Source organism: Enhydra lutris, unplaced genomic scaffold (genome assembly GCF_002288905.1).
Source record: "Enhydra lutris kenyoni isolate GAN:26980312 unplaced genomic scaffold, ASM228890v2 scaffoldscaffold43, whole genome shotgun sequence".
In the NCBI taxonomy this organism is placed as follows: Eukaryota; Metazoa; Chordata; class Mammalia; order Carnivora; family Mustelidae; genus Enhydra; species Enhydra lutris.
In genome coordinates this window covers 13,019,729-13,045,033 of record NW_019154127.1, presented here as the reverse complement: position 1 = coordinate 13,045,033, position 25,305 = coordinate 13,019,729, and the positions used below count along the sequence as shown (strand labels likewise).

The 25,305-nt window shown below is 52.2% G+C and overlaps 1 protein-coding gene across 1 annotated transcript in view; it reads right to left on the bottom strand.

Annotated features, from left to right (window-relative positions):
• LOC111155740 (PBX/knotted 1 homeobox 1) overlaps positions 1-20,182 on the bottom strand; it is a 55,450-nt gene extending 35,268 nt beyond the window's left edge. The window contains exon 1 of the mRNA XM_022516110.1: positions 20,044-20,182. The gene's annotated coding sequence lies outside the window, so the exon portion shown is untranslated. The remainder of the gene's footprint in view (positions 1-20,043) is intronic.
• Between the last annotated feature and the right edge of the window lie 5,123 nt (positions 20,183-25,305).

Here is a 25,305-nt window from a genome sequence, read left to right as displayed (position 1 = left end):
GGGCAGAAGACATGAGCAGACATTTCTGCAAAGAAGACATCCAGATGGCCAACAGACACATGAAAAAGTGCTCCACATCACTCGGCATCAGGGAAATACAAATCAAAACCACAATGAGACACCACCTCACACCGGTCAGAATGGCTAAAATTAACAAGTCAGGAAATGACAGATGCTGGCGAGGATGCGGAGAAAGGGGCGCCTCCTACACTCTTGGTGGGAATGCAAGCTGGTGCAGCCGCTCTGGAAAACAGCATGGAGGGTCCTCAGAAAGTTGAGAATAGAGCTGTCCTACGACCCAGCAATCACACTACTGGGTATTTACCCCAAAGATGCAGATGGAGTGACCCGAATGCTTATAGCAGCAATGTCCACGATAGCCAGACTATGGAAAGAAACTAGATGTCCATTAACAGATGAATGGATAAAGAAGATGTGATATATGTATATATATATATATATATATATATATATATATATATATATATATATATATATGTATGTATATATATATACACACACATATATACATACAATGGAATACTATGCAACCATCAAAAATAAGATCTTGCCATTCGCAATGACGTGGATGGAACTGGAAGGTATTATGCTGAGCAAAATAAGTCAATCAGAGAAAGACAATTATCACATGATCTCACTCATATGTGGAATTAAAGAAACAAAACAGAGGATCATAGGGGAAGAGAGGAAAAAATAAAACAAGATGGAAATCAGAGAGGGAGACAAATCATAAGAAACTCTTAATCATAGGAAACGAACTGAGGGTTGCTGGAGGGGCGGGGGTGGAGGGATGGGGTACCTGGGGGTGGGCATTAAGGGGGGCACGTGATGTAATGAGCACTGGGTGTTCTATGCAACTGATGAATCACTCAACTCTACCTCTGAAACTAATGATACACTATGTGTTAATTAACTGAAGTTAAAGTTTTAAAAAAGTAAAACAAAAAATGTTTAAAAAACTACCAATTCAAAGGGATGCACGCACCCCTATGCTTACAGCAGCCGTATTTACATAATCAAGATCTGGAAGCAGCCCAAGCATCCACTGACTGACGAATGGGAAAAGAACATGTTTGGTGTGTGTGTGTGCGCGCACGCGCGTGTGTAAAGGACCAACACTCAGCCATAACAAAGAATGAGCTCTTGCCATTTGCAACAACACGGATGGAGCTGGAGGGTGTCGGGCTAAGTGAGCTAAGTCAGTCAGAGGAAGACAGTACCGCAGGAGTTCACGGCTACACTCATATGCGGAATTTAAGGAACAACAAGCAAAGAGAAAGAGAGAGAGAGGGAGAGACAAACCAGGAAACAGACTCTTAACTATAGAGAACAAACTGACGGTCATCAGAGGGGAGGTGGGTACCGGGACGGGGGAGACGGGATGGGGATTGGGGGTGCACCTGCCGCGATGAGCACTGGGTGGTTGAAAATAAAAACGAGAAAAAGAAAAGCATCGGTGAGTCCATTCCGACAGACACACGTACATGGATAAACAAGTGGGGGCCGGAAAGCTCTGAATGACCGCAGCGTCCCGACCAGCGCGTACAGGAGGGTACCATCCGATCATCACGGCACCGGGCACAGTAATCGCTCCTTCAGGCAAGAACCACCACGGGGCCAACGCTGGGCGTGAGGAGGAGGAGACGCACGGGGTCTCCGGATACAAGCCACAGATACTATTACTTACAGGGGAAAATAGGAGCCTCACCACAAAGAGAAAACATCCTGACCAGATGGTGACAAGTCCCATCATCGGTAATGAGACAGAACGTCACAGCACCCCCAGAAAGGACAGATGGCACCTGACACCACCATGTAGCCCTGCCCAATCCCGAGGCTGTCTCCACAAACCACAGCCTACGCAGGAACCCGCCAGCAAGCTTCCCAAGCGCCAGTGTGAGAGGGCGGGCGGACCTCTCCAGAAAGGGACGTGACAGGTAAGTAGGTGTGATCCTGAACTGGGTCCTGGGCCCCCAAACTGTTACTTCCTTCCTGCTTTAAAGCTCCCTAGTGAGACAACAGGCAACATCTGCATCCAGCGGAGAAGCTATCTTGCTATCTTGATCACTGTGCTCTGGGTAAAGAAGACGGTATCCTTGCTTTGAAACACACACTGACGTTCCAGGGGCCTCGTGTCTGTAACGGGCTCCCTCTCGAGTCTGCGGGCACACGTGCGTGTGTATGCATGTGCACGCATGCACACACACACAGTGAGGCACGGGGCCGGGGGGGGGCACAGATTTGGCAAAATGTTAACACCGTGGAAGGCAGATGGGAAGTCTTTGACCAATTTTTGCAACTTCTCTGTAAGAGTGAAATTCAAAGCAAGAAGTTGCTTAACGTTTCACACTTGCAGGATTAGAAAGAAGGCGAGAGTCTGTTCTGGGCTCAAGGGGGTAAAGAAGGAAATACCAAATGAGCACAGTGCAAAAGCTGCCCGACGCAGCGCAGGGGCCCCCGGGAGGCGCACGCAGCGGGCGGGGCGACGGGAGAGACCCAGGACTGTTACCCACACGGCAGCGCTTCTCACTTGTACGAAACACCTCCGTTTTGAGAAGCGAGGGCTGCGATGCTTCGGGCTGTGGTCACAACCCCCAGAACGTACTTCAAATGGTCCCAGGCACACACACAGCCAAACAACGTGTGACCAGAGTCAACGACTGCTAAATCTAGCTGGTAGGGGGTCTCCGTCCTACTCTTTCAAATTTCCGTCTCCAAATGTTCATAATAAATATTGGGGGAAAGTCAGAATTTTGTTCAAAAACACATGGATTTTTTTAAAAGATTTTATTTATTTATTTGACAGACAGAGATCACAAGTAGGCAGAGAGGCAGGCAGAGAGGAAGGGAAGCAGGCTCCCCCCCGAGCAGAGAGCCCGATGCAGGGCTCGATCCCAGGACCCTGAGATCATAACCTGAGCCGAAGGCAGAGGCTTCACCAACGGAGCCCCCCAGGCGCCGCTCAAAGACACGGATTTGCGGTCCTTCGATCTATCAAAACTGGGTAAAACCACAAGGTCTGATATAACTGGTACAACCATCCTAAATGGAATTTAGTTGTCATTTGTGCCAAACGCTTTGAAAACACGTGCTCCCTCTACAACAGAATACCACGCAAGGAATTTTTTTAAAAGGGCTGGGGGTGGCGGTAATTCTGTGACTAACACACAGCAGGAGGGTGACCCGCATGCCTACAGGACGGACACCAAAGAAAGGGAGGGAAGCGCCAGCAGGTGGCGCCATTGGCTCAAGAGGCTGAAGGGGGTCCCCCTCGCCCGAACCCCACAGGCGGCACCCGCCCATGGAGGGGCACCCACAAATGTGTCGCTCCTAACCTGCGGAGCCCCCTCCAAACCCCACTCCCCGACAGCAGCTCCTCGCCTCCAGGTGGGAACGCAGACTGAGCCCTGCAGGCGGGCAGGCAACCAGCTCCCAGCAGCCTCCGCGGGGCTCACCCTGCACCACCTCCGGGCTCAGGTGCAGGCCTCCAGGCTGCCAGGACCGCCGGGCCCCAGCCACCGTCTGAGCGCCCGCGGGAAATCCAGCGTTCACTGGGAAATCAACTCGCAGTGGCCAACAAGAATGAAGAGTCGGCACGCGCGTCTGTAACTGCTCTGTGAGGCAGGATGCAAACTCCCGGCCAACTTGAGTTTTGAAACCATCAATTAGTCCCCATTTCTTCCCTGCATTACACAGAAAAGTAAGTTCCTATTATGTTCAAACTCCAGCAACACTGCCTTCACTTCTTTTTTTTTTAAAGACTTTATTTATTTGACAGAGATCACAAGCAGGCAGAGAGGCAGGCAGAGAGAGAGGGGGAAGCAGGCTCCCCGTGGAGCAGAGATCCCGATGCGGGGCTCGATCCCAGGACCCTGAGACCATGACCTGAGCCAAAGGCAGAGGCTTTAACCCACTAAGCCCCCCAGGCACCCCAACACTGCCTTAATTTCTTACCATCACACGGAGCTCCATACTCCAGCTGGAAGGAAGTCAACCAGTGTCCTTACGGTACATGGTAGTGAAGAGCTGCACGTAGTTTTGTCTGTTCTAGTTCTGCAGGTTTCATCCAGTAAAAAAAAGGACACAGCATGTACTGACATCCCTTTGCTACCCTTTCAAGAGTTCTGGCCAGACTAATACAGACGAAGAAAACACAATCTTCCGATCTTCAGGTACAGAAACACTGAAACTCGCACCAGTAATTAAAGAAACACAAATTTTTAAATAATAACCGTTTTTCATCTAGCAATGATTAAACTCCAGCAAGGGTCCCACACTTTGCTGGCAGAGGTGAAGTGAAACCTGGAACCTGAAGGGGTCCTGAGACTCAGGGACCAAGTAACTTCGGCCACACGAACAAACTGCCATAAAGAGTGTTACACTCTTTTCAGAATCAGCCTAAGAATACAGTGTTAGTGTTGTGACCTTAAAGGCAGATCAAAGTATGAAATGTGGCCCGAATCCAACAGGCAGGCATTTTAATGCTTCTAGGCATTCCTGTCCAGGCGGATGGGACGAAATTTAGTTTTTTTCAGAAAAGAACAGATATAAACAGACTGAATCCGAGTGGAGGCGAAGTCTTTTGTACTCAGAGCAGGTGGACGAATCAGGGAAGGCTTCCTGCGGGCTGGGGAGCACTGCATGGCAGGGCGGAGGGTAGGCAGAGGCCCTAACAGCGCAGGGCCCGTCTCTCCTCATCCTGGCCACAACCCTTCGGCCAGCGTGGGTCCCCCACATGGGAACTTCTGCTTGCCTGAGAGCATTTTATTTTTCAATATTTTATTTGTTGACAGAGGGGAACACAAGTAGCCAGAGCCACGGGCAGGGACACAGGAGAAACAGGCTTCCCGCTGAGCAGGTAGCCCGACGTGGGACTCGATCCCAGGACCTCAGGATCATGACCTGAGCCGATGGTAGACGCTACCCCGACTGAGCACCCCCCAGGTGCCCCTGTCTGAGAGGATTTAATTATTGCCTTGGGGGTGGCATTAAGCCATATGGAAGATTTAGATTTTAATATTTTTATTTAAGCTTTAGAATGAACTATGTATTTGACCTTTAAGGTATTTGTAGTATTTAAGAAAATCTGGCAAATTAATCTTACATTTTAGCCTTGAACCTAATTTAAAATGTAAAATTGGGACACCAGGGTGGCTCAGCTGGTTCAGAATCTGACTCTTGGTTTCAGCTCAGGTCATGATCTCAGGGTCCTGGGATCGAGCCCTGCCTTGGGCTCTCCCCACTCAGTGGAGAGTCTGCTGGAAGATTCTCTCCCTCTATTACTCCCACCACTCTCTCTCTCCCTCTCAAATAAATACATAAATCTTTAATAAAATAGAGGGGTGCCTGGGTGGCTCAGTGGGTTAAGCCTCTGCCTTCGGCTCAGGTCATGATTCCAGGATCCTGGGATCGAGCCCCGCATCAGGCTCTCTGCTCAGTGGGGAGCCTGCTTCCCCCCCTCCCCGCCTGCCTCTCTGCCTGCTTGTGATCTCCCTCTCTCTGCCAAATAAATAAAAATCTTTTTAATAAATAAATAAAATATATAATTAAGCTTCTGATTTTAGACATGATTTTTAATTTTAGTGAAAAGGTGTAAGAGAGAAATATACAGAGACTGTAGACATTCTTCATCTACGCAAGCTTATGGATCGCACGGCACTCTTCTAGGTACTGGGAACACAGCAGTGAGCAAAGCCAAGTTCTTGACACTGCAAAGCACATCTCCTGGCAGACAGGTCTGGAAAGAACTTGAGATTCATTATGTATGTAATTTGAAATTACGATGTCTAATTGGTAAGGTTTTACTTGTTTGGGCAGATATTCCAGGTGTTTCCAATGACAATTAAGCCTAGTACACTCAAGAATTAAACACTAGGGGACTCAGTGAGGTCAGCGTCCCACTCTTGGTTTCAACTCAGGTCATAACCACAGGGTCGTGAGACTGAGCCCCACATGGGGCTCCACGTGCAGTGGGGAGTCTGCTTGGGATTCTCTCTCTCTCTCCCTCTCTGTCCCTCCCCCTCACTTGTGCATTCTCGCTCTCCAAAAATAAATAAATCTTTTTAAAAATAAGTATTAAAACTATGGTTTGGGGGGCGCCTGGGTGGCTCAGTGGGTTAAAGCCACTGCCTTCGGCTCAGGTCATGATCCCAGGGTCCTGGGATTGAGTCCCACATCGGGTTGTCTGCTCAGCGGGGCGCCTGCTTCTTCCTCTCCCTCTGCTGCTCCCCTTGCTTGTTCTCACTCTCTGTCAAATTAATTAATTAAAATCTTTTTAAAAATAAAAAATTTTTAAAAAATAATAAAGTCTGATCATCTTGAGTTGATCAAAGTTTCCCTTAAAGAGAAGGTTAAAATTTACAAAGTTTTTTTTGTTTTTTTTTTTTAATATTTTACTTGTTTATTTGACAGAGAGAAATCACAAGTAGGTAGAGAGAGAGGAGGAAGCAGGCTCCCTGTTGAGCAGAGAGCCCGAAGTGGGGCTCGATCCCGGGACCCTGAGATCATGACCTGAGCCAAATGCAGAGGCTTAACCCGCTGAGCCACCCAGGTGCCCCAAAATTTACCAAGTTACACAGAGAATAATAAAATTTATGAAGTCCACATAAAGCATAAGAAAAGAATAGGGCCGTAACTTTGCAGCCTAAAAACATGTCGATTTAAAATAATCTCAAAAGGGGCGCCTGGGTGGCTCAGTGGGTTAGGCCGCTGCCTTCGGCTCGGGTCGTGATCTCAGGGTCCTGGGATCGAGTCCCGCATCGCGCTCTCTGCTCGGCGGGGAGCCTGCTTCCCTCTCTCTCTCTCTCTCTCTGCCTGCCTCTCTGTCTACTTGTGATCTCTGTCAAATAAATTAAATGAATAAATAAATAAACAAATAAATAAAATAATCTCAAAAAACCTTCCCTCAAAAGCCTCACGTCAAAGGGCGTTAAAAACTCACAGCAAGATGGGGTGCCTGGGTGGCTCAGTGGGTTGAGCCACTGCCTTCGGCTCAGGTCATGATCCCAGGTCCTGGGTTCAAGCCCCACATCGGGCTTTCTGCTCAGCAGGGAGCCTGCTTCCTCCTCTCTCTCTGCCTGCCTCTCTGCCTACTTGTGATTTCTCTCTGTCAAATAAAAAAAAAAAATCTTTAAAAAAAAAAAAAAAAAAAAACAACTCACAGCAAGAAAAGCCAGATGCTCACAATGTTTTTTAGGCACCTTAATAATAAACGGAAAGAGAACCTATATCTCATCCATAGGGGACGGGGAAACCAATTACAGTTACCCGTCATCAATCATTAACAGACGGTTTCATCCAAGAGCGGCCTGGAAAGGGCTCCCAGCAACCGTCCAGGGGAAAGGGAGGGCACACACTTGCCGAGCCTTCATTCAGTCCACAAACACCCATCGACAGCCGTCTCTGCGTTCTAACGGCTGGGGTGGAGTAGCGGACAGGACAGGGTCCCTGCTGTCGAGACACAACCTTACACCAGCGTCCAAAAGGTGTTTATGGACCAATCTGGGGAAAAGAGGCATCTCTCTAGTACCAGGTCACCCCATCTAAGGCCCCCTCCCGCAACCCCAGGAAGTTCGATGGTCTCCGTGGAGATCTACTGTACCTGGTCAGATTTATTCCTAAGTATCTTCTGGTTTTTCTCGCCACTGTCAAAAGTATCTCATTGTTACTACACTTTCCGGTGGGCTTCTGGGTAAGAAATGCCCCCGGTTTGCGCACACTACCTCGGACCCGCCAGCTCAGCGGGGCTGCCTCTCCTGACGGTTCACGGAAGGTCTGCCCGTTGTTCTTGGCACATGTCATCACCCGTAAGTCATGGGGCTGCGGTCCCAATCAAGATTCCCGGCATTTTTGAGAAATGAGGCCTACTCTAATGTGCATATAGGGGAACACGCCTCCACGCATCGCTAAATTACTCTGGAAAGCTTGAAGACATACCAACTTCCAAAATGCTCTACGAGGCCACGGTAACAACCCAACGTGGGTAACGGCAAAGAACCAATAAACAGGCCAATGGAACAGAAGAAATAAGACATTAGACCTGCCAGGGCTTGAAGAAGAAATACCAAAAATGCACAAACCTTAGCAATTTTGACACTGTTACAAAAATCTCTGAACACCATCAATTCCTGCAAAGTGCTGGCGGAACTGGGCTTTGGTGCTACTCTCCAAGCATGCCGTACCCGTCTACCACGTGCTCTCCGGGTCAGCCACATGGGCACGTTGACTCTTGGTGACCAAGCTGGTTAAGGCAGAAGCACTCAAAAGATGAAACCTCGGGGCGCCTCGATGGCTCAGTGGGTTAAAGCCTCTGCCTTCAGCTCAGGTCATGATCCCAGGGTCCTGGGATGGAGCCCCACATCGGGGCTTCCTCCTCTCTCTCTATCTCTCTCTCTCTCTCTCTCTCTGCCTGCCTCTTTGGCTACTTGTGATCTCTGTCAAATAAATAAATAAAATCTTTAAAAAAAAAAAAAAGATGAAATCTCTACCGATTTGGAAGAACATCATCTCAAAGCTGTATCACAGGCCAACTCATACAGTCCATGCTGATGCACGGATGCGTGGAAAATTTGTTCTAAGAGGCTCGCTCTTCATTTTGTACGAAGGGTAGAGAGGGGGGAGAGAGAAGAACTATCACCTAAATGTCTACTCCATATGTCACGACCCATGTGAGGCCCTTTTAAAAGGTACCCCCTAATTCACCAGCTCCTCCCACTGAGCTGTGCTCTTGAATCTGGGCTGATCTCAGCGACTCACGTGGAACGAGAAAGCAGTGGAAATGACTTAAGGAAAGTCCTCCCAAGACTCCAGCCCTCAGCCATCAAGCCACAGCCAGCCTGAGTCTTCCTAGCTCAGGACCCAATCAATCACCTGGAGCAGAGGGGCCGTTTCCACTGTACCCCTCCCCAAATTCCTAACCCAGGCAGCCTTGAGCATAAGGAAACGGTTGTTTTATGGGGTGACGGGAGTCACACCAGTGGCTAACCAGAACACTCTGGTAGATCATTGGTGACAGGGACCTCAGAGGTCAAATACCTTTGTGAGGTCGGTCTGTCTGGCTAGGCAGCCCTGCTGTGTCTTCGACACATGATCTCTGAGAATACAGGAACCTTGTTTCTAACGTGACTGTAGAACTCACAGGGAAATCGGTACAGTATCTGATAACTTGCAGGACTTTGATGCCTCCGTGTTAATTTCATGAATCCCATGTATGAACGATGGTGTCTTTCAAAATGAGAAACCCTCAGCGTGGAGGAAGGCGGCGATCCCTGGGCAAACGGGAACGACTTCCAACCACAGCGAGGATGCAGCAGCGCTCGATACTGCCCACCTACGCTAGTGCTCCGCAAACATTCACGAGACTCCAAAGAAAATGACAGCCTCATGTTTATGAGCAGACGCGGTACTTCCCACAGTCAAGATTTAGAAGTCAGGCATCTCCAAAATACCATAACACAAATTACTGAAAAGGAAAGAACTCCTTGTTCATGCCGCATTGACACATACAAGAAATATACAATGTAGCAAATGTAGACTGACAGCGCGCGACAGACACCTGACAGACACCTGATACTGCTCGTAAGCATCTGGGTTCAAATGCTGGGTGATAAAGGCTCTGATTGCAACTGTGAAGATTATTTTCCAGGGGTGCCTGGGTGGCTCAGTGGGCTAAGCCTCTGCCTTCCGCTCAGGTCATGTTCCCAGGGTCCTGGGATGGAGCCCCACACCGGGCTCTCTGCTCAGCGGGGAGCCTGCTTCTCCCTCTCTATCTGCCTGCTTCTCTGCCTACTTCTGCCTACTTGTGATTTCTCTGTCAAATAAATAAAAAATAAAATAAAATAAATATATACATATATTTTTAAAAAAAAGATTATTTTCCAGATTTTCACTCTGGAGAAAAGTCACCTAGTTTTCATTCCACAGATTTACAGAAACACTCACCCCACTGGACAGGGGGTGAAGCACCCCTCTCACATCTCCATTTCCTGACCGCCAAGCAATGCCTCCGGACCCTTCTCCCGCGGCCACCCTTTCCAACCCCCACCCCACCACCAAGTCCAACCTCCACGCTGCAGCCCCAGTGACGGGGTTCCTTAAAGCTTGCTGCCTTCCGGCTGGTTGTCAACTTTCAGAATACTGCGCTGATTCCCCAGCATTCTCCAACAGTGACCAATTTTTTAGTACATTATCACCTCATGGGTTTGAACGTTTCAAAAATAAGCAGAGTAGGGTGCCTGGGTGGCTCAGTGGGTTAAAGCCCCTGCCTTCAGCTCAGGTCATGATCTCAGGGTCCTGGGATTGAGGCCTGCTCAGCAGGGAGCCTGGCCTGCTTCCTCCTCTCTCTGCCTGCCTCTCTGCCTACTTGTGATCTCTGTCAAGTAAATAAATTAAAAAAACCTTAAAAAGAATAAGCAGAGTTTCATATAAATGCATATATTTTTTGATGTTCCAAATTATCCCATGTTTGGCCAATGCAAGCCCCTTTAGTTACCGATTAGAGCCTTTAACACACCCTACTAATTCTCAATAACTTTCTTGCTTTCAGGTAAAACGAGCTACTCCGTGATCATCTTATTCATTTTCCGCACCAAACTCTGACTTTGCCATTCATCCAAGGGGCTCAGATTCCTTTCAGTGGGAAATGATATGCACAGACCACTATCTAGGTACCACCGTTGCTCACTGCTACTGGTTGGTCACTGTTTCTAGGCTTTTCAGGGGACACAGGAAGTGTTTTCTCATTAACTTTTTTTCAAAACGAGTTAACACTATTATGTACAATGCAAATTTGGGATTATAGGGTATTTACCTACTACCACTTTGATTTCATATTTCTGTATCTTTACCCTGAAAACCTCGACCGTGTAACATAATGACATACAGATTTTTATTTAGTTAATGGTCGCTACACTTTATAAAAGTTTGATCTAACTCACACAATGGTTTCTATTGTCTATTTAAACAGATAAATCTCTGACGACCTTCTCAATTTCATCTAAAGGTGCTGGTCTATACAAGTTTTCTACCTCCAAGATAAATGCTGGTCATTTACGACTTCCTCATAAACCATCCAGAAGGCTTCTGATTTGTTGCCATCAAACTGTGCATGTTTTATTCCTATTTAAAAATCCTCATGGGGGCGCCTGGGTGGCTCAGTGGGTTAAAGCCTCTGCCTTCCGCTCAGGTCATGATCTCAGGGTCCTGAGATTGAGCCCCGCATCGGGCTCTCTGCTCAGCAGGGAGCTTGCTTCCCCCTCTCTCTCTGCCTGACTCTCTGCCTACTTGTGATCTCTCTCTGTCAAATAAATAAAATAAAATCTTAAAAAAAAAAAAAAAAAAGAGTCCTCCCTTTTACATATACAACTGGCAACTTCTATGTTTGGCAAGTTTTACTGTGACATTAATTTATGATTATTAATCATACCTTTGAGCAACATGACGCAGTCCCCCAGCGCTCCCTAACCTGAGTCTGGTTGTGTCCAATGTAATGTTACTAAACCTGCTTTCTTCTTGTTAGGACTGATAGTGATTAGTTGCCTACCTCCTTGTGCTCTAGATGTTATCACACATAAACAGCATTTACTAGATTTCACTCTTCTAAATCTGGAGTTATCATCACCCGGGAGACTTAAACCTTTTATGTGAATTGTAGTTATCCATACTGTGCTTACTCATGCCATCTTTTATTAGTTGTTTGCTTTTAAGACGCCAAGTAAACCTCTTTGTTCTCTTCTCCTTTTCGAAGTTTTTACGTAAGCTCTACACCCAACATGGGGCTCGAACTTACAACTCCCAGATCAAGAGTCACATGTCCCACCAACTGGGCCAGCCAGGCACCCCTCTTCTTTCTTCTTAACATCTTTTTGCTGAAATGAAGTTCTCCATGGCTGCATTTCCCTCTGGTAGTCTGGGAACTGCACAGCCCCCCTCCAGTCTTCTACGGCTTGCTCACACACCAGCTCAGATCACACTCACACCAACATCCCAGCCCCGGGCTCTGACAGTCCTCACCGCATCCGCGAAACCTACACTAAGGTTTCACTGTACTTCCACACTTGAATTTGTCCTCCTTAGCAGTAGGGACTGTGACATTTTGTCCTTAGAGGCTCACTGCTGTTTGTGCAAACACAAGGCTGGAACGGCAAACACATCTAGGATCACTTTAGGACATTTTCTAACCCCTTAAAATGAGTTTCGGGGCATTTACAGGGTAAACTTTTTTATTATCTGTGGGTTTCTCTTCGCTGTAATGCTTCCTTCCCAATTAATACCATGTAACCTGTATAAACCGTGTGTACACACACACACACACATTTAGTTGTCTGTGTACTCACAGTACAGTACCAGGATGTCTCCTTTCAATGAGGAACCACATCAAACGCAGCAAAGCACGTTACAATAACTATGTGGAACGCGCGATTATTCTGACTAGTCTAGACAGATTTCAGGTAATTTTAATGACACCCTATCAAGAATATAACCAAAATGAGAAAACATTTAAATGTTTTATTCGCACTATCATCATTGCTGTCAACATTATTTATTATATGAAACAAATACATTAGAGAAACATTCCTTTGAGTTCTGAAGGCAGAGACACTGGGAGTGCTCCGTAAGGTTTTCTACTGCACCCAAATTCAATTAATTAAATTATCCACTTGGAGATCGAGTCACATAAAATCGTCTTTGAAAAAAAATGGGGAAAATAAGAGACATAGTAATAGAGAAATTTTTAAAATTTAAAAGTTACAGGTCACCTTCTTAGGATATACTGGACTGACATGAAAATTGAAACAGAGAAACGAACACTTCCAGACACGTCAAAACATCCAGGAGAAAACGGCTGTTGGAAAAGAGCTGAAGATTATCAGTCCCCTTTTTTACTCCTTTTACAAAAGAAATGCTGAAAGAGATCTGAAAACAAGCAAACAAAAAAGTTGGGGAGGGGAGGATTCTAGAAAGAAAAAACAAGCCCTGAAAAATGAAAGACCTGAAAAAATGAGGGCACCCCCAGCCCAGCCCCCCAGGAGCCCGGCCAGCCGCACCCCCAGTCCCCTGGCCCATACTTCGGAGCCCTGCCCAGGGCCCATGGGCCCTCACGCCCAGCACTCCCAAGCCCGCGAGCCCGGCCATCGCGCGGACTGCCGCCCACAGGACAGGCCCATGACCAAGGAACCCTCCTTGCTTTCCCAGCAGCATCCGGGGGCCCGGAATGACTTCTGGGCCAGGAGGTGGCACCCATGAGAGAATTCGACCCTGTATACTGACTCATCAGCAAAGCAAGGTTCCCCAGGGCTCAGATGCCAACAAAAGAGAAGAACGACTGAGCACAGAGTCGGCTTCCAGCCCGTAGTCACAGGGAGGCCTTGGCGAGTCGAATTCTGAGTCGAATTCTGGAGCAGGAGCTCTCGCCACAAGCAGGTCCCGGCAGGATTACGAAGGGAAACTATCCTACTTCCTCCCTTCTCTTACCCGTGTTTCACCAGCACACTTATGCAACTTTATCCATTCCGATCGGACTGACCTCCGGCGTTTCCGCTGAGCACCGAGTGGAGGTCAGTGAGCTTTTCTGTAAAGGGCCAGACAGGAACCTTTTAGCCTTTGCAAGCTGCTACTGTCCTCCCTAGATTCTGCTTTCCTGCTTTTGTGACCTTTTCAAATGTAGAACACGCGGCCCCAGGGCCAGACGAGAGGAGCCCATGCGGGATGGCTTCCAAGCCCTGGTCTGAAAACAGAGCTGTCCAAAGAGACATGTGATACTTTAAAAACTGAACTCTTCTATTTTTAACCCATCTAAAAGTTGCTCACTTTGGTGACATCAAGTCGTTTGCATTTTTCAGTGAGTCTCCAAACATGCCCGAGGCGGGAGGAGCGGCCTGGCCCCATCCCTCCTGCCCCATCCCTCGCTCGCTCGCTCGCTCGCTCGCTCGCTGCCAAACTATGAGCAAAGGGTTTTACCTCCCCAGCCCCGCAGCTTCACAGCTGCTCTCCAAAGCGGCTTTATTTTACTAACAAGCACGATCAGTTCCACTGACAGACAAATGCCAAACATTCGAGGGGAATTTCAAGTTTACGTGCTCTCGGTCACACCGCCAACTACAGCCGCCGGCCTGAGGCCTTGGCAAACTACATCTCTCCCTCTTTTTTTTTTGTTTTGGTTACTAGCATTTCCCAAAAACATTTAACTGAGGATCCTTTTTCAGACTAAACCTGTTTATTAATAAAGCTTAAGAAAGCTGTCAAGGAATCCAAGAAAACTGTCAAAATTCTGTATTTGAAAAAAAAAAAAAAAAAAATTTTTTTTAGACACACCTTTCGGGAAACTGTCACAGGGTTCAAGGAGTTTTCGTTTTTTTTTTTTGTTTGTTTTTTTTTTTTAAAGATTTTATTTATTTGACAGAGATCACAAGTAGGCAGAGAGTGAGAGGGAGAGAAGCAGGGTCCCTGCTGAGCAGAGAGCCCGATGTGGGGCTCGATCCCAAGACCCTAGGATCATGACCTGAGCTGAAGGCAGAGGCTTTAACCCACTGAGCCACCCAGGCGCCCCAAGGAGTTTTCGTTTTGAGTGTGGGAAGTCATCAGTGCCCAGGCCTTGAGCATAAGTCACCTGCCGGCCACCCTCCAACCCGCCTTCATGTTCCCCAGCCCCGGGAGGTGTTGGGTCAACAACTCATATTAAGGAAAACATTCGTCAAGAAATCACTTTATTTTTCAAACAAGATTTGGGGAGGTGCCTCTTATTGAGTTAACACTCAAAATCAGATACTAAATCCTGTTAAAACAAACTGTATGGGGGCGGGGGGAGCATCCCCAAGTTAAATGTCCACATGTCCATTCAAGTCACAGCAACGAAGGTGATTTCATGGCATCAGAATCTGTTTCAGAAATTCTGACCTGGAAGGCCTTAGGACACTGCTGGTAGAATTTAAAATTACAGACACCCTTGCTTTGCAAATGGTGACTATCACCGGCATCATTAAAATCTGACACTCATGGGGCGCCTGGGGGGCTCAGTGGGTTAAAGCCTCTGCCTTCAGCTCAGGTCATGATACCAGGGTCCTGGGATTGAGCCCCGCACCCGGCTCTCTGCTCAGCGGGGAGCCTGCCTCCTCCTCTCTCTGCCTGCCTCCCTGGCTACTTGTGATCTCTGTCTGTCAAATAAATAAACAAAATCTAAAAAAAAAAACAAAAACAAAACCTGACACTCAAAACTTTCATGATGGACTTGTTATTAAGAGTAAAGGAATGGTTTTAGGAAAAAATAAGAACCCCAACTTTTCGAAGCACGAGCCCTTCCACGTGGACAATATTTCCTCCCAGGGCACTGTGTGCTCAGGGACAGAGCGCTGTAGAAAGGGACCCAGGGGCACCAACCCTCCTATCCAGATCCCCTGTGATCTGCCCAGCACTAGGCTTGGTAGACCAGAGAATGGTGGAAAAAAAAAAATATCCAAACCTAAATGCTCTAAAGGTTCTGTGACATCAGACATGCCATAAAGCAATACAGGAAAAAAAAAAAGAATCACAAAATTATGTGGAGATCGTTGATACATTTCTTTTTAGTGAGAAGCACGTGGGTTATGTAAGTACACGGATACATACATGATAATGCCAACTAAAAATATAGCCCAAAATGGGGCGCCTGGATGGCTCAGTGGGTTAAGCATCTGCCTTCGGCTCGGGTCCTGATCCCAGCGTCCTGGGATCGAGCCCTTCATCGGGCTCTCTGCTTAGCGGGGAGCCTGCTTCCTCCTCTCTCTCTGCCTGTCTCTCTGCCTGCTTGTGATCTCTCTCTCTCTGTGTCAAATAAATAAATCTTTTTTTTTAAAAAGGCACAAAATAACTAAAATAACTAACATGTAAAAATGGATACGTATCCCATTAAACTTGGGTTCCACACAATACATTTTGGGAAACGTTCTCAACCGGGGCTGACTTTTGTCCCCCAGGGGACGTTTGGCAATATCTGAAGACATTTCTGGCCTCTGGGGGGTAGAGACCAGGAATGCTGCTGCCATCCCACAACGCCCGGCACGGCCCCCACAGCACTGAAGCGTCCGGCCCCAATGTCAACACTCCCGCAGGTGCGCACCCTGGCCCCGCAGTACCCCAGAAGCGTCTGCATTTATTCGGCATAAATTCTGCTAAAGTGCATTCTGGGGCGGGGGTGGGTACATATAAACACAATTTAAAAGAATGCAAAACTAAACTCCTATGTTTTTTAATGCAAAAAAATACACACCTTGATCAAGTATTTCAGACAACGTAAAACAATGGGGACTGAGACCAGCATTATTACCCCAAGTCTGATCAGGTGCAGGTTCTGGCTGGAACCTGCACCACACCACCTCCCAATCCACGGTCCCTTCCGAGTGACCCAAACCTACGGGAGACCCCAGGGAAGAAGGGCAGCAGTGCGGAAGGCCCGTGCCCCTCCCTGAGGGCAGCACTCGGCCCAGGGGTCAGGGTCTGGGAGGCAGGCGGAGGGAAGGAGCTCGTCACTCTCTCTGGGGTGCCTGCTGGGAAACAGGAAGAGGACAGGCTGGTAGAGCTGGGCCCCAAACTGTTGGGAGGGGAGGCCCTGTGGTCACCAGTGTGCAGAGCACACAGACCGTGGAGAGCGATGGCCCAGCCGAACCAGGGCGGCCCAGCCTCCTGCCGGAGCTCAGGCTAGTTCTGTGGGCCCCGAAGTCCAGCACTAGTGGTTCCGGGACCCACCAGATTCCTAGTTTCCTTCTTGCTCTGTAACCCTGACCCCTGAACTTGAAGTCGGCCTGCTCCCTGCCACCTTGCCACCTGCCGAAAGCAGCTCACCATCCTGTAGGTGCCAGCCACGGACGGAAAAGGAGAAAAGCATTTCCAGGGAACGGGCCCGGCAGCCTTACCGGCACATGGAGAGCTGCGTTCGGCTAGAGACTGCACAAAATCACACACACTTTTTAGGTGGTGGGGGGGTCACCCCAAGCTGAAATGGTCTCCCCCAGACAGGAGCACCAGCAATCCACGCTGAATGGCTAAGCCACTCAGAGAAGAGGCAGGCCTGGTCGCTGACCTGTCAGGTGACTGCATCCTGTCACTTAGAGGAAGCCTCAAGACAAGAAAACGAAGGCTCAGTTTTACTCACAAACTCTTACACTTGCAATCGGGCTGGTCGGTTGTTGTGAAGATTCTGAGAACACCCTAGAACCTTTTCCTTAAGGAATCCCAGCTAGAATGAAGCTGCCGTCCCCTCGCCCCCTCCCCTCACTAAGGCTACCGCCCCCCACCCCGAACCACAGCACTTCCAAGCCACTGGTTTCAAACTACCGTCACACAGCACGTTTGCTGCGGTACCCCACAGCCTTCTGCGAATGAACTTTCCAGAAACAGTAGCTAAAGCGGTGGGGCGGCTGGTGGGATGGCAGGTGTGGCCTCCTTTGACAGGCTGTACAGCCAGGGCTTTGCCAAATGACCAGGCCTCCCGCTCTCAGACGTTGATTCTAGCAACTTCTACACTATACTCCCCACCGTCCAGGACACACCGGGAACTGATCTGGTCTCGGCATAAGACGGCCCTCCCCACGTGGCTGCTGCCACTCCCTTGCCCCTGACAATGACCACGGACTGCTAAGCTCTGCGTTTGCCCATCCCCGCAGCCACCAGCACAGCTGCCCACCCGAGCAAGGAAAACAAGGTGCATATACACAGGCCTACTAATGGGTTCTGACCCTGCTCTCCGTGAACGTGAGTGAGAAACAACATCACATCTTGATTCCCAATAACCTCCGCCTGAAACTCAGTAGCCGTTCAATCGTCAAGGAAGACATGAAATCCCAGAGTCTTCGCAGTACCTGTGACTTTTCCACCAAGAGAAGCCACAGATATTTTCACAAAGCACCGGAGTTGCTACAGAAACAGCCCGTCACTTAGGCTGGTCGCTGCTCCAGAAGGAAGCACCGCAGCCCGAACTTGACCTGTTACTAAGTGAGCTAACAAAGGGCACGCCCGCCGCTTGAGCATCACTCTGGCTCAGTATTTTGGTAACTATATTTCAATATATGGGCTCTCTCCTCCATCTCATTTTGTCTAAAAGATGTGGGTGAGGAGCCCCCAGGCTAGGAGAAACACAAAAAGGCCCCGAGGCAGAGGATTTCCACCCCCTCCGGTGGTTTCAGGCTTTCTCCTCAACAGTTTCAAGTACTTTAACAATTTGCAACAGTGAAAGTTACAGCTAGAATGTTGCTGTCCACCAGCAGCACCCTCCGTTCATACACAGACCATCTCTAAAGTTGTAGCACAGGACACGGAACTGTCAATGCGTGTGTCTGCCCCCATCCTCAGCCACGCCACCTGCAGACTCAGAAAGCCTCACGCCTGAAGGTCAGTCTTCCCAGCTCTGGTTCGGCCGCGGATCTCACCCATTCTAACTCCCGCCTGTAAATCTGACACACGAAGCATCCCCCCACCTCTGTATAAGGAAGCGCTGTGTCAGCTCCTGCTCTGCACGCACACCTTCCACCTTCGTGACCCACGTGTCACTCTCCACGCTCAGGACACTGAAGCTGGGAGTCGGCCTGCCTCCCCCGAGTCCACGTGCGCACAAGCGCAGGAGCGCGCGGCAACGACACCGACACCGGCAAACGCTTGCACGTCGCCTCCGGTTCCCCCTGTGTCTCCAGCCCCCCATGCGGAGCCTTACATAATGGATCCAACACGCTGCACTGCAGAAGCGTATTCGGTACTTCCTCTCTCGGAACACGTCAGAAAGGAGTACAAACTCAGAAAGGAGTATAAACCAGCCGAGGGTGCCACGCACCCGGGTGGGGAGTACGCACTTCCCCAAGGAGACACCCCAGCGGCTCTTAGGGAACCTCCTTCTTGCAACCCAAGCGCGCGGGCTGCGCTTCCACGCGCCGCCTCCGCCCCGGGCTGCGGGCGTGCGAGGGCCCGGCCGCCCGCCCAGAGCCCCGCTCGGGACCCGGCCCCTTGGGCCCACAAGCACACGGCCCGGCCCAGCGGGCCAAGCCTCGGCACACGGGCACCACGAGAACCTTCCGCGGCCGCCGGAACCCCCCAGAGCGGACGCAACTTTTCCTGATTCCCGTCCAGTGACTGAGGAGCTCTGCCGCAGCGACGGGAGACGCCGGCGAGCGGCCAGCCCCTGCCCCGCACCTCCTGGCATCCACTCCCGCACCCCACACCACGGCCGCTACTCGCCACAGGCCGCACATCTGCGCCGACTAATTCCGGGAACCGGGGCACCCCGCCCTCGGGCAGGACGGCGGCCGCCCCGATCCCCACCCCCACCCGAGGCCCGCCTCCAGCAGGGCTCCAGGCGACCCCGCGCCCCCCCCTCGGACCCCGGCCCGGCTCCGGGCCCCGCTCCCGGCCCGCGACCGCACCCGTCCCGCCGGCTCCGCCCCGCACCCCGGCGGCTGCGGCTCCGAGCGCGCCCCGGCCGCCCTCCCAGCCCTGCACCCGCCGCCCCCCGTCGCCCCCGTCGCCCCCGTCGCCCCCCGTCGCCCCCCGTCGCCCCCCGTCGCCCGCGCGCCCCCGCCGCCTCCCCCACCGCGGGCCGAGCCCGCGCGCCCCCGCCGCACGGCCCCGCCCCCCGCGCGCCCCCGCCAGGCCCCGCCCCCCCCCGCGCGCCCCCGCGCCCCCGCCCGCACAGGGGCGCGCGCCGCGCTCCGAGAGGGACGGTTAGGAGCGCGCGCCTCACAGCGGGCCCCGCGCGGCAGCGGCGGCGCCTTCCAGAAATTTCCGCGTCCCTGAGCCCACACAGAAAAACAAGCGGGGCGCGCCCCCGCAGCGGCCCGGCGGACGGCGCCCCTCCCCGCGGCCTCGGCTCCCCTCCCCCACCCGCGCCCCCTCCCCGCCCCCTGCCCCGGGCGGCGGGTCCGGCGCGGCCCTCCCGGGCGGCGGCGGCCCGCGGAGACCCGAGCGGCGGCGGCGGGGCGGCGGCCGCGGCGCCTGCGGGCCGGCGTGATTGATAGGGACGGGGCGGCGGAGCGGCGGCGGCGGCGGAGCGGTTGAGTGACAGCTTACCTGGGTGCCAATCTTCATCACACTGACAAGCGGCTGCAGCAATCGGGACCCGCAGTGCCGCGCCCGCGTCCAACCGTCACGCCGACGCTGGGCCACGCGACACAGCCTCGCTCAATGGGAGGAGGGCGACGCCGACGCGCGCCGCATCAATATTCAGGCGGGGGGCGGGGCCTGCCGGGCCCGGGCCCCGCCCCGCCCCTGCGCCGCGGCGGCGCGGGGCGGGGCCTGTGCGCCGGGGGCGGGGAGCAAGGCGGGGGCGGGCGGCGGCCGGTCCCGCCCCCGCCTCGCGCCCGCGCCGGCCCCGCCCCCAGCAGGGCGCGCCAGGGAGCGAGGAGCGGCCCGCCCCTCCTCGCCCCGCCGGCCGAGAGGGCCGCCTCATGACTATGCAGTTGGAGGCGTGGCCGGGGCGTGCCACGCCCCCTCCGCTCGCTCTCGGGAGGGGAGGGGTTTGTGGCGCGGGCTCGGGTGGGCGGAACCATCCGCCGCAGGCCGGCGGGGAGGGCGGGCCGAACCATCGCGGCGGGGAGCGCGGGCTTCCCCCGGCGCGACCTGCGGCAGGTGGGCCCCGGACCCCTACCCCCACCCCCCGGCTGCCCTGGGATCCCGTCCGCTCGGGCGCCCGGCGCCGGTGGCCCGCACCCCGCGCGCGCGCCTTTGTGTGCCTCCTCCGGGCGGATGCGCAGCGGCACCCGCGGCCCGGGGCGAGGGCTCCAGGGACCGTGGCGGGCTCGCCTCTGCTCCCGCGCTCTGCCTCCCGCACAGCTTTCCCCGGGAGACCCACGCGGACCCTTCATGCGGAGGACGTGGCCTCCCTTAGAGCGACACGGAGAGTTGTCTGCGTTGCGGGCCGGGCTTTCCAAGACTGTGCCAGTGCGCCCACAGCTCCCGCGGTGGCCTTGTCCACCGCGCCGAGGGGCGGGCGGGCCTTCCCGGCGCCGGGGCCGGGCTGTCGGCGGCTGTGCGTGCCCACCGCGTGCGATCGCTGTGCGGGCTCCGCACCGCCCGGAGCAGGGCCGCGCGGCCGGCTCCGGTGCCGCCCCTGGTAGAAGCCGCGCCAGGATGGGACCCCGCGGCTGCGGGCCCTGGGCCGGTCGGGCCTGGAGCGGCTCGGAGGACATCCGGCTAAGCTCCCCGCCGCCGCGAGCCACAGCAGAACTGCTCTGTGACCGCCTTGTATAGACAAGCTTGTAGCGAGGCCGGCGCGCCGGAGAGGCCACTGGGGCTCCAACGGGGTGAAAAGTTGGAGGGGACCCCAAAAGTTCAGGGGTGCGCACCAGCTACAGAATGTGCAGGGCCCAGGGCAAAGCGGAAATGCAAGTTCCCTTGTTCAGCAGTTACTGGGAATTTGAAGGCAGGGACAGTACAACTCTAAACCGAGCGACAGCTGGCCTGGGCACAGACCTCTGTGACTGTGCTTGTCCGCAGGCCGCCCAACTGTCCCTGGCCTCTCCTCCCCCGAGTCCCGGTCCTGGCCTGTGTGTTTGCTGTTTTGTTTTACTGTCTAGTTACCTTGGAGTTTCTGTAAACTAAGAGAAAAAGCATAATGTCTTCATGGACTAGCACTCAGTTCTTTAAATAACAATTCTGACAAACAACAGAAGGAGTTATGGAACGCCGCACTGTGATCCACACAAAACAACATTTTGGAGGGCGCCTGGGTGGTTCAGTGGGTTAAGGCCTCTGCCTTCGGCTCAGGTCATGGTCCCAGAGTCCTGGGATCGAGGCCCGCATCGGGCTCTCTGCTCAGCGGGGAGCCTGCTTCCTCCTCTCTCTCTGACTGCCTCTCTGCTGACTTGTGATCTATCTCTCTGTCAAATAAATAAATAAAATCCTTAAAAAAAAAAAACACAAACAACATTGTGGATAGTACGTGATTTAAAGACACGTCTCACATGGTTTTTGAAATGCCGCAGTAGCCAAGACATGGAGGGATGCCGGAGGTGGGCAGAGGGATGCAGTTCAGAAAAGAAAGAGAAATATGACACTGGAATTACCCAATTTCTTCAAAATCACTGAGCGAGAAAAGGAACATTAAACTTCCATACCAATTTTATACAACTTCTGTACAGTATCTTGGCTTAAATCCCAGAGCAAAAAGTAAGACTCTCCACCTCTATTTTTGGTGAGCAGCTGCGCGGTAAACTGAGATGACTTTCTCCCCTGGATTCCTTACAAGTGGGCGGATTTGTACTGATGTCACCAATGTTAGTATTTCTTGGGATCGGGGGGGCGGGGGGGGGGAAGATTCCTGTCCTTTACAGCAGATACAGCTGGGGCCGGAGTTCCTGCAAGCCAGCCTCAGATTATCAGCCTCAGATTATCAGATTATCAGCCTCAGATTATCAGATTATTAGCCTCAGATTGTATCAGTTGGTGTAACGATCTCCTTCACGTTGGTCTCCAGTAGCATTTCCCCCCCATCCCCGTTTCAGCAAGAATATTAGGAACCTCAGCGACGTGGCAAAAATTAAATCCAGGTCCTGGACATTTTCAAAACACCTGTCCAATGTTTCCACAAATACTTGAAGGAGGTCTAAAATGTCAAGTCCGATTTCTGAAAACTGCTCACGGAAGACAAAATAGAAGGTTGCATAATGTCTATAAATCAGGCTGTTGTCAGAGCCTCCAGGTAACATCATCTAGCTGGCAGAACTTGGGGAGCCGGGCTTCCTGAGGCTGTGGAAGAGTACAGTCCAGCAAGGCTGGGCAGCCATGGGGGGCCGGGGCGCCTCAACTCTGGATCTCATCGTCCCTGCTTCCCCACCTTCCCCTCCCTCAAGAGGGCGATCCGCAGGGCTTCTGGAACCTGGAGAGAACCTGGCTGTGTGGGGTCACCAGAGAGCCGGTTCAGGTCACAAGGCCCAGGAGACCTAAGCCCCGCCAACCTGCCCTCCGGGCTCTGTGTTCTGGTCTTCCCACCTGCACATCCAGCCCCCCCCCCCTCCCCCCCCCCCCCCCCCCCCGCCCCCCCCCCCCCGCCTTGATCAGCTAAGCTTTCTTCCTTTCCGGGACTGTAGTAGGAGACAAAGGGCTGGGAGCACCATCAGTAATCACCCCCAGTTTTTGTGGCCCTGAGGCTCACACAGTTGGGGGTTGAGGGGGACTCCTTAGGAAAAGTCATTCAAAATTAGTTGTGGGGCCTTGGAGGGTTCCTTGCTTCCCTTTGCCTCCATCCCCAGGTTTGTCCCTAATGTTGAGGACCAGGTGGTTCCCAGACAAAAACTTGCAGGTAATCAGCCATTCTGGCTATTCTCCCCCACCCCCCCCTCCCCAAGGGTGTTACTCTTTTCCCAAGGACCCTGTTTAGGTGTGGAAAGTAAAAAGCCGCCTATAAATGCGGATAGAAGTGTGCAGGTGGCAGCAGGTGGCGGGAGGCAGTGAGGAGGCTGCAGGAGGTGGGGCATGCTGGTGGAGAGAAGCCGCAAGGACAGGTAGAAAGAACTCTGCCAAGGTGCCCGCCAGCCCAACGGAGCGGGGTCTCGGGCTCAGTAGCCAGGTGTAAAAGACAGGTAGGACTTGCACCTGCCCGGGAGAGCTTACAGGCTAGAGTGCAAAGCAAGAATCCACCCCAATAGGACTCAAAGGTGCTTAGTGCCTGGCGTGGGGGAGGGTTTGAGGTCAAGGCGGGGGCGGGGGGGGGGGGGGGGCTTGAGCTGTCCTTAGCAGTTGGCCAGGATCTGAAGGCATCAGTAAGAAAAATGATCATGAAAACCACTTAAAAATAAGGACAAGTCTCTTGGCTTATTAAGGCGGCCGGTGTGGCTGAGGTTTGTACTGGGTGGGGGGAGGCCGGAAGGCGCCAGCAGTGTTGGGATGCAAGGGTGGGGAAGTTGGTTAAAAGTCTGCCTTCGGCCCCATTCATGATCCTGGGGTCCTGGGGTCGAGCTCCCTATCATATTCAGAGTGAAAGCAAAGTCCTCACACTAGCCAAAGGGAGTCTATGGGACCCTACCTCACCCTCACCCCTCCGCACCTCTGACATCAGCTCCCCTCCCCTCCCCCACCCAGGCTGTTCAGTCCGCCTCCTTCCTGCTCCTCCCTCATTCCAGGCCTATCAGCCTCAGGGTGTTTGCACGGGCTGATCCGTCTGCCTGCAGCACTCTTCCCAAAAATACCCGCTTGGCTTCCTCCCTGAGGTATTTCTCAAAATGCTTTCTCAAAAGTTTAAAATTGCAAAACTCCCGGCTTACTCCCTCCCACCTCACCCTGCCTTCTTCCAGCAGACTTGTGTAGCTACCTGTAACATTCCTATGTAACTGTATAACTAGGTAACTTATCCATCATGTCAACTGTCTCACCCACACACCTGTAAACACTAGAAATCAGAAAGTACAAGAGTGTTACTCTGTTTCGTTCACTGTTGCTGAGTGTCTGACTAGTGCTCCGCAAGCTCGTGTTTGTGGAATGCATGAATGAATGTTTCTAAGACCTGATGTATGGGGAATCTGTTGCTTTGTAACAAATTATCACAAACTTAGTGGCTGCAAACAACACAGATTTATTACCGCACAATTTCTGCTTGTCCGGAATGCAGGCATGGCTTGCCTGGGTCCTGCTTCAGGGTCTCACAGGTGCCAGCCAGATCTGGGGGCTCCTTTGAAGGCTCCACTGGGGATGGCTCCATTTTCAGGGTTCATTTCCTTGTGGGCAGATGGGCTGAGGGTCTCAGCTCCCTGCTGGCTTTTGGAATGGGGGTCACCTTCAGTTCCCTTCCACTTGGACCTCGTTATGGAGGAATTCATGATCTGGAAGTTTGCTTCATTAAAGCCAGCAGGGACCAGAGTCCACTAGGACACAGAAATCACATTCCTGCATTGAGTAATCGCAGAAGTGACATCGTATCTCCTTTGTTGGACTCTGTGGTTTAGAGGCAAGTCACAGGTCCTGCTCACAGTAGGGGAAGGAGATCACACAAAGACGTGAGCGCCCAGAGGAGAGGATCCCCGAGAACCGCTTAGAGGCTGCCTACATGTGGCAGTTTCTTTTGCTGTGTTGAAGACACAGTTGTGGAGGCACCTGGGTGGCTCATTGGGTTAAGCGTCCAACTCTTGGTTTCCACTCAGGTCATGATCTCAGGGTTGTGAGATCGAGCTGGGGTGTTGGCTGGGGAGTCTTCTTGGGATTCTCTCCCTCCCTCCCTCTGCCTCTCCCCTTTCTCTTTCTCTCTCTCTCATAATAAAATCATTTTAAAAAAGAGGGAGAGAGAGAGAGGCAGTTGTGGTATAGTCAAAGGAGCACTGGGCTTGCGGTCCGAAGTCCTAG